This window comes from Panthera tigris, chromosome D2 (assembly GCF_018350195.1).
Source record: "Panthera tigris isolate Pti1 chromosome D2, P.tigris_Pti1_mat1.1, whole genome shotgun sequence".
NCBI classification, from domain to species: domain Eukaryota; kingdom Metazoa; phylum Chordata; class Mammalia; order Carnivora; family Felidae; genus Panthera; species Panthera tigris.
In genome coordinates this window covers 63,706,143-63,715,052 of record NC_056670.1, presented here as the reverse complement: position 1 = coordinate 63,715,052, position 8,910 = coordinate 63,706,143, and positions in this window count along the sequence as shown.

Genomic DNA, 8,910 nt, shown 5'->3' with positions numbered 1-8,910 from the left:
ATTATTTAGTGACCAGTAAATTCCTTGAAAAAAATGAAAACAAAAGCAGATAATTGAACGGGTACTTAAGAGATGATATCAAATGTGACAGAGCAGAAGTAACCACCTCTTGTGACATACCTGATAATATATTTACTATCTTCTGCCAAGATAGTATATGTTGTGAATGAAAGTCCTCAGAATGAATGAATCGCATTATCATGAGACATTTGTCCCATGAGCCTCCATGGATAGAAGCGGAGCCTGGGTTAAGGAGGCGGTGAGACAGTCTCACACCATATTTGGAATCACTATCCCCTTTTGGCCCTGTGATTCAACCCGTTCATTTCTGTACCATCAATGTCTATATACGTGGTGATTTTCTTTGTTTCTCTCCTTCAAGGCTGAATTCCTTTGGTGTGCCTAGTCCACCTTGGAACTTAACTCCACTTTTGGGTGAAATTCTTTCTCCTATATCTCCATCAACATTAAGGGCCACACTTGGGAATATGTCACAGAATGATTGGGGAACTTCATAGTGGCCACAGAATGTTCAAAGACAGTGCCAATTGGCAGGCTGCCACACTTACCAAACTCAGAGACCCTCTGAGGGCAGTTACCTAATTGTAGAAGTCAGCCGAACAATATCGTATCTTCCAACCATTTGTACTGTTACATGAACTGAATTTATTATAATGTGTGTAGTTGTTATCAGGAAACATTGAAGATGCTTTTGAGAGTTCATCATTAGTCCATAGGATCTAAATTAGTCCAGGAAGGGGCATTCAAACTGACCTGCCGAGGGGTGCCTGGGCAGCTCAGTCAGTTAAGCGTCCGACTTTGGCTCAGGTCACAATCTCGTGGTTCATGGGTTCAAGCCCTGTGTTGGGCTCTGTGCTGACAGCTCAGAGCCTCGAGCCTGCTTCAGATTCTGTGTCTCCCTTTCCATCTGCTCCTCCCCCACTCATTCTTTGTCTCTGTCTCTCTGTCTCTGTCTCTCTCTCAAAAATAAATAAACATTAAAATATATTTTTTTTAATGAATAAACTGACCTGCCTAAGTAGGAGTGAAGTTTGAAGAGTAGTCCAGTGGTAGAACTCTAAACGGGAAAGGCTCTTTTGGCATTTGAGGAATTGAGCTTTGGTTCAGCTTTATGGGGTCAGTCTGCAGGGAAGTCTAGTAATCAGACTGCCAGAGATTAGAGATAAATAGACCTCTGTAGCTAAGGCTAAAAGTGAATTCTGTATTCTCTTGGCTCATTGGTTTGTGTAAATTCATGCTGCCCTCTAAGTAGTGCTTCCAAAAGCATCTTGTGGGTGGGATGAATCGTGCATACGTAAATGAGTAGGTGAGAGGGCATCAAGAAGGACCTAGAAGAATTAACAAGATGATACTGAGACCTATAAATCCAAGCTTGATCATCTGCCAGCTCTTTGAGGGCTGACTTTGTTCTTAAATGGTGGTAAATTTATTTTCCTTTTATTTTAATTCACAATTAATATTTACCACATTGAATAAACTACAGATATTGTTTTATCATTCTCTTGTGCTCTAATCCCTCTTCCTGAGCAATACCATCTTTTGTCTACTGTTTCACTTAATGCCAATTTATGATGGGAGTCAGAAGAGTCAAATGACCCAAATGGAATCATGGATTTATGTGTATTTCTCTGTGAATACACATATTCACAGAGAATTATGTGTATTATGTGTATTTTGTGTATTATGTGTATTATTTAACTGATGTCATGTGACAAAGTCAAAAATAGCCACACACCCTTGAAGTAACCAACAACTCATAGAAATGTTATGTTCAGAGAGGAAAATTCTGTTTCACTGAATTAGCTTCTTTATAGGGGTAAAGTCTATTTCTTTCATCTCTGGCCAACCTATGGGATCATAACATTCATGCATAAAATCTCAGGGCAAAGCATTTAAGCCTCGAGAATGTTCTTTTGTGGTTTCAATGAAGTGATCAAGAATAGAAAGCATTTTGGAGTGATTCCAAACAAATTCAATGAAACAAAAACAGGGAAGTAGTTATGATACAGTTATACCAATGTGATTACATCTGATGATTATAGTCAACAGAAACGGTCAAAGCCATGGTAATTTTGGGGAGGAAAAAATGTGTTTGATTTCTTATATTTCAAAATTTTTTCTAGCATGTTTGTTGTGGGTCTGAGGCACTAGCCAGGACCATGCCATCAAGGGTCAGCTATGTTTGCAAAAACTATTCCATCAGGATTGGTATAATCAGATGAATGGTCTGTGTCTTAGAGTACAAAAGAATTCAGGACCCAATTTCCACACTGTTTTTGTTCCAAAATGTGGTTGTGAATTGGCTATTGAAAATTCTTAATAGTTTTCCTTCAGACTTATGTTTTTGTTTGTTTGTTTGTTTGTTTGTTTTTATGTCAAGCCAGGACCCCAAACTGATTTAACTTATAATGCAATTGAATACACATGACACTGGCTTGGTTTGTGAATCTCTGAACCAAAGAATCAAGGCAGGAGAAGAAGAGAGAGGAGAGGATGAGTTGGACATGGAGAAAGAAATAGAAAGCAAATAAACATAAAGCACACAAAGGCAGAAATTATAAAAAGAAGGGAACGCAACGTCTCTCCAATTCCAGAGTAGATGGCTCACCCCAGGAAAATTGAGTAAGAAGAGTTTTTCTGGAAGCATTCTGTGTCTCTCTAGCTCTTTCTCCTTCTATTTATCACCCCAGCCTTTTATATCTCTAAACCCTTGCCTAGTTTCCACCTCAAGGTACTTTAGGCACCAGGAGTATATATCCCTCTCATGTTCTATCTCCACAGTACTTCTGGTCTAACCTATTTGTAAAGGGAAAGTAAAAAACAAACAAACAAAAAGCCTAATTTACACTAACTTCAGAACTGCTGCTAGAGTGACAACACTCCCTATGCACTTATATTCAAAAATTATTTAATTCCAAAGCATATTGAATGAGTGGAATTTCAGATGGCTTGAGGATAAGTGAACAAATAGACGTAATACAGAGAGAAGATCTTTTACAGTTCAGAGGTGCAGAAAGCATGCAGACTAACCTTTCTCAGGAGGCTATTCACAAGCTAGCTGTGCTGGCCCTTCATTGCTTCACCCAAAGAATCTCTAAACACTTAAGGTTTTTCAAGAAATCTCTGTCATTTCTAAAGTTCTCTCTCTCATTCTCTCTCTGTCTTCCTACTGGAGTATTAGTGCCAGCAAAGGGGGACAGTGTGAACTCACCTTTGTGTTCCTTTACCCTTCACTCCATTTTCCAGGCTTACCTGGCATTAAGTGTTCAATATCGAATAGTCTTCAAGAGTGTAATGCATGTTTTGTACTTCCCTTCTAAGGGCCAACACGTTAAAAAGTACCGTTTCTATTGTTTTTCAAATAAAAGAAAGCATGGATTTTCCTCCTCCAAATAGAAAGTCATGGTTATATTTCTATGATTTAAAAATTGGAAGCTTCCAATGAAAGTGGGTGCAAGCAAGGAATGTGCTTTTATACCCTGGGCCATTTTCTCTAGAGGTGGAGTTGAGACAACTTGAAACCAAATTTAACTGCTCTTCGAAATAATGGGAACTTTGTGAACAAGGTCACTCTTAAATAATCAAAGGCATCACATCTTCAAAAAGCTCACTGTCATTGCCATGACATTTGATACAGGAGATGCTGGGATGAGAAGGGAGACTTCCAGTCACCGGAAAGATTGCAGCCTAAAATTATATTGGAAGGGTTCAGTAAAAGGGAAGATAAAAAGACCATGACACTGAAGCACTGAAGGGTTTTGATTATTTCAGCATGTGGTCTAATAGGCAACAAATTCAGCAAGATGAGGATTAGCATAATGTAATGAGACCGGGATTAAGGAACCAGAAAACTGTAAAGAGAGTAGCGAAGATTCTTCACTTAGGCAACACAGATCAGGGTAGGCACGAACGAAAGGAGAGAGAAGAGCTGCCCATCAGATACTATATTCTCTTAGAATCGGTCCCCATCTTTAATACAAAGAATGCCTCTGAGCCTAGAGTGTCATAAAAGCCAAGATATTTCCTAGATATTTCACTGGGTGTCAGGATATTTTCTTTTTCTTATGTAACTCACACTTCTTAGGGAAAATGGGACTTTTTTTTAAGAGACAAATTAAATCCCATTTGCAAATGGATCAGTAATGCCAAGTTGTCAGAATTTTAAAACCTGTGAGAAAAGATGGAAGACATTTGCTTCACAATTACCGGAATTTGGGTGACATCACTGGGTGCTAATTGCTTCTTCACAATTGAAGAAGGGGCTTGTTAAAATTGATTTAGTTGGATTTAACACACAGTCCAAGAGCAGATAAATGGAAATGATGTGCTCCATGAAGGAGGTGCTATTAAGAGAAGCAGATTGTTGTTCATGATGGGACTCCATAAAATAGGCATAAAGAGGTTAAAATAGCCATAAGGAGATGATGAACAGTTAGAAGCCAGGAACAATTGAGTCATGTCCTCAGAGACAAATGGGAATATATAATGTACTTTTGAGATCTTAATGAGAAATTTATAGGTATTTCAAGCCAAGTATGATTATTTTCCCTTTCTTAAAGAAACATATTGATGTTACAGGGTTCTTTGAATATTCTTACCAAGTTTTCCTGTTGCTGATCAATTTCCATAGTTAGGACATCTACAATGATGGTCATAGCAGTGAGGATGAGATTTTCATATTCCTATCTTTTTCAAGAAGATACTGCACTGTGGTATGCTCTATTTCAAGACAGAAGGTGTGTTAATTTGTTCTTTGTTTTGTTTCTAGAGTGGTTATGGATTGTCATGCAATGGGCTCCTCAGGTTTTCTAAAGGATTATCTTAGCATACAATCCTATTTGGAATGATACTGAAAAATTTACGGTGGCTTCCATGCAAGGCTTGGGAGCAGAGACTAGAAAATGAACTCAAGAGTAAAGCTCTTTTTATTATCAGTGTATCTCATACCTCATGTCCTTTCTTTTCTTATTTTGGAGGATGAGCCATTTGGGGAAGTTCATTACATTATGTGTGTTGTTCTTACACCAGAATGAGTGCATAAGGCAGACTTCTGGCAGCTACTTCTGAGATGTACTACAGAGAATGGTCAGAATGTGCCCAATGGTGTCCCCGGCTGGATAAAACATGTAGAGTAGTAAGCTGGGTCTCTGTTTGCCTTGCAGGTTGGCATATTTTTGCAGATTGTGAGGAGTACACATTTTTCTTATATGAGCTCTGGGGAGGGGGGAGTCACTCTCTCCAGTTTGCCTCATGTGGTTAAAGTTAGCATGCTTGTCTTCTTTCCTTCTCCCTTCCTTCCTTTCTCCCTTCCTTCCTTCCTGAACTAGATTAATGGCAACTGTAGATTGAATAATCTGGGGATTTAGGTAGTGTGTTATTTGTATTCTTTTTTTTTTTTTTTTTTTTTGGTAGGCAATGGAAACTAACAATATTGAACTTCTTGGGCATTCTGAGATTCTGAAAAACAGTGAATTTTAGGAAATCCTCCAACCCTTTTATGTTCTGGGAACCAGGTTAAAGAATGACTCCTCCCCATAGGACTTAAATAGACCCATGGATGTCCCTCTTGTTTACTTATAAGACCAGACACAGACACTCCAAATTCCTATTCTTTTTCCCTCCTGAACGATCAGCTGAAATGTTTGTCGCCACTGATCAACTGGAACAAAATGCTCATTTGTCAAATTTGGTTAACTTGCTTTCTTCTCCAAGTCCCTGAACTTTGACCTATCCTCAGCTTGAGCTGCAGACAACATCTCCTTTACAGTCCTCAGAGAATAGGCTGCTCTCAGGGTAAAACATTCTCTAACCTGCTATCCATCAACCCAGCCTTTCCCTCCACTTTCCTATGCCTGATTCTTTTTCTTTTTTTTAAATGTTTGTTTAATTTTTGAGAAAGAGAGAGAGAGACAGAGCGCAAGTAGGGGAGGGGCAGAGAGAGAGGGAGCCACAGAATCCAAAGCAGGCTTCAGGCTCTGAGCTGTCAGCACAGAGCCCGACACGGAGTTTGAACCCATAAACCGTGAGATCATGACCTGAGTCGAAGTCGGCTGCTTAACCAACTAAGCCACCAAGGAGCCCCTGTTGATTCTTTCTAAACTTGTTTACTCCTCTCTTTAAAAGAAAACTTTGTTGCCCAATATTTGGAAACACTTGCATATCTTATGGTCTGAGCATTCTCCTTATTGTAACAGTCCCTTCACTATCTCCAATGCCTTACACTAGTCCTTTTGAATGAAGTCTCTCCTAAGTCCAGATTTTTAGTTTTTAATTATTTTTTTTTTTGATTTGACAAAAACTTGTAGACAAAGCCAACAGAAGATATGGAGCAGTTCAAAGACTTAACTGAATAAATAGATCATAGAAAGGACAAACTAGGTAGAAGTAACCAGATTTCATGGAAAGTTGATTTAGATCTCCAGAGTTGGGACTGATGAGCTCCATCCATGTCTTGCCCTTATATTATTCCCCTCAAGAGATAAATTCCAGGGACAGAGAGTCAGTCTTGTCTGACTCAAGTCACAAAAGGGCATGCCAAACCATAAGAGACTCTTAAAAACTGAGACTAAACTGAGGGTTGATGGAGGGTGGGAGGAAGGGGAAAGTGGGAGATGTGCATTCAGGAGGGCACCTGTTGGAATGAGCAGTGGGTGTTGTATTTGGAAACCAATTTGACAATAAATTTTATATTAAAAACAAAACAAAACAACAAAAGGGCATGCCTGACTGGACGTCCTACCAACAGCATATATACTGGAAGAAAGGTGATTCCTCAGATAAAATCTCTGATCCTGGTCCAAAACAGGAGAGAAATGTTGGGTAGGTCTTTACCCAGACAACGGTGATTTACTACTATAGGTATTATACTTACCTAGAAAGCTTAGCACACTTAGAATTTCCACAAAAACAAAATATATGAGAAAATTACAGATTTGCATATACATGGAAATGCAGCTCTATGCCAGTAATTCGTATGGCTAATCTGCAAAGTAACCACTTGATGTCACTTTGATATATATTTTTTCATTCTTTGTCAAACAGAAATAAAATATTAACAGTTATAGTTATATAACATAATTCTCTCTCTATACTTATCTAACACATATTTCAGGAGCTCAGGATGTGATGTAGTAGTAGGGGAAGTCATTAAGGTGCAGCTGACTTTTTGTAACTGACCTAATCCATGTGTCTAGAGAAGAGATTCAATGTCTTCTAACCCTTCCCGGCAATCTTCAGCTTTATAAGCAACTCTGCAGAACTATTTCTCTCTAGCCTTATGTCTTCTCTCATTTGTTTTGGCAGTGTACAGGCATGAGCTAAATTATGAGAACTTTCCTCCCACCAAAAAGCATGTTACATTTCAAATATTTAATAACTAAGCGAGAGTTTGGTCTCTAAGATTAAGCCTAATTCTTTTAGTCAAAAAGCAAGACACTTCAAGACATTCCCTATGTGTGTGTGAGAGAGAGACAGGGAGACAGAGACAGAGTGAGAAGGAGACCGGGAGAGGTATTTCATTTAAAAAGGACTAAATTGGGGTGGCCCGGTGGCTCAGTTGGTTAAGCATCCGACTCTTGATTTTGGCTCAGGTCGTGATGTTGTGGTTCATGAGATCGAGCCCCACATCTGGCTCTGCGCTGACAACATGGAGCCTACTCTGGCTTCTCTCTCTCCCTCCCTCTCTGAACCTCTCCCACTCATGCATGCACTGTGTCTCTCAAAAGAAATAAACTTAAAAAAAATAAATAAAAAGGATTAAATGCTGTTTTAGCAGGGTCGGGTAGTCACTAAGACTTGGATAGAAATCCATACACATTTAAAAAAAATTGTTTTTAATGTTTATTTACTTTCGAGAGAGAGGAAGACAGAGTGCAAGTGGAGGAGGGGCAGAGAGAGAAGGAGACACAGAATATGAAGCAGGCTCCAGGGTCTGAGCTGTCCGCACAGAGCCCAACATGGGGCTTGAACCCACGGACCGCGAGATCATGACCTGAGCCGAAGTCAGACGCCCAACTGACTGAGCCACCCAGGCTCCCCTCATACACATTTTTAATCTAGGGAAGCTACTAGAGCTGTAACGTAGTTGAGCCTGGTAGTTAATTCCATGTTAGGACTGAAATGTCTTTCATTTCTAAGGTGCTTTTGGCATGAGAAGTCAGGGTTCCATGTGGCTGATTCACAGACCGTATGAATTAGCTCACATTCAGCTGATTGATCAATCAGTTTGTTTATTGCTCAGATATAATACTTAGCAAACTGATTGACAGAGCCATGAGGAAAGCCAAACAAAACAAAACAAAACAAAACAAAACAAAACAAACTCATCACCACCAAATAGGACTTCTGGAAAGTAGAAAGCACTATTCTAACATTCATAACAGAGACTCAGTAAACTCTTACCAATTAATTAAAGCAGATCTTGCATATCTGTAAAAACAATATTACTGTAATTCATTCTGCAAAAAGAGACTTTGAACCTAAACTTTTTGGTTCAAATACTGACCCCATCATCTGCTAATTGTATAACTTTAGACAAGTTACTTAAAATCTCTGAGATTCTGCACCTGGAAAATTGGGAATAATAACAGTAGCTAATTCATACTTTGTTTCTGAGAAGATTAAATATGTTAATATATCATAGTATGCTTAAGAGTGTCTGTCACATAGTCGATTTCCACTAAGTGCTAGCTATTTATTATTACTATTATTTTTTATCCCATAAGTATGCAAAGATACCAAAAATTATTTGCTTTGGAAAAGTCAGTTTCTCTGAATTCTAGTTGCCTCTCTTATAAATGACAACTTTTCACCATTGGTCTTTATACATGATTATTTTTAGTTTACAGAATCCTTTCAAAATATGACATATGACAGTTAGGTGCCTGACTT